Below are 1252 nucleotides of genomic sequence, written 5' to 3' on the forward strand. Positions count from 1 at the left end.
GTGTTTTTTAGTTTTGTATTTGTGTGAGTGTGTGTGTGGTGTGTATATAAATATTAATATATATATAAAAATAAATATATAAATCAATATATATAAAACAATCTAAAATTATATGTATATATAAGTAACATATAAACATATATATATATAATAAATTATATATATAAATATATATTTACAAAATAAATAATTACAAAAAATATACATATAAAAAACATATATCTATAAACATATATATATATATATATATATATATTATAAATATATGTATGTAATATGTGCCATATATATATATATAACCTTATATATATATATATATATAATATATATATATAAATATATATGTATATATATATATATATATATATGTATATATATGTATATATATATATATATATACATACATTACATATATATGACATATATATATTCTACATATATCCTACATTATATATATCTACATATAAATACATATATATATACATATATATATACATATACAAATGTATATACATATATATACATATATATATGTATATATGTACATATATATACATATATATATAAATATATATATATATATATATATATGTATGTATGTATGTATGTATGTATATATATGTTTATATATATATATATATATATATATAGAATATAAAAATATATATATATATATATACTACACACACACATACATATATATATACATATATATATATTATATATATATATATATTATATATATATATATATATATATATATTCGATGCGAACAAAGCACCAGCAACACACTGAGACACCACCACAGAGCTGATAAGCGAGCTCGATATCAAAACCCTTGTTACCCGAAACATCCACTCAAAGAGCGCCAGCGTGCAACACACACGTAGGGAATTATCATACCAGTCACGCTATGGCACGATTGATGGCGAAATGATTAAATGGCATCTCAGTCCAGTCTCTCTCCTCAGTGGGAGTCTAGTCTCTTAGTGAGAGACAGAAGGGAGGCGTGCGAGGAGACGGAGAGGAATCGGCTGGGGTGGAGTCTAAGAGACGTGGTAAGGTTCTTGGTTATGGGAGGTTTTTGTGTGTGGGGGAGGGGGGGTTGTGGGGGGGGGTTGTGTGTGTGTGTGTGTTTGTGTGTTTGTGTGTGAGTGTGTGTGTATGTGTGTGTGTGTGTGTGTGTGTGTGTGTGTGTGTGTATGGGGTGTGTGTGTGTGTCTGTGTGTGTGTGGTGTTTGTGTGTGTGCGT

General features: G+C 26.4%; 1 long non-coding RNA gene across 1 annotated transcript in view; it reads left to right on the forward strand.

Moving 5' to 3' along the window:
• The first annotated feature begins 966 nt into the window (after positions 1-966).
• Positions 967-1252, forward strand: part of LOC147467076 (uncharacterized) — a 2781-nt gene continuing 2495 nt past the window's right edge. Inside the window, exon 1 of the long non-coding RNA XR_015190693.1 lies at positions 967-1058. This is a non-coding gene — a long non-coding RNA (uncharacterized LOC147467076). The remainder of the gene's footprint in view (positions 1059-1252) is intronic.

Source organism: Penaeus japonicus, unplaced genomic scaffold, assembly GCF_977035675.1.
Source record: "Penaeus japonicus unplaced genomic scaffold, GWHDUDI00000001_assembly GWHDUDI00000038, whole genome shotgun sequence".
Lineage (NCBI taxonomy): Eukaryota > Metazoa > Arthropoda > Malacostraca > Decapoda > Penaeidae > Penaeus > Penaeus japonicus.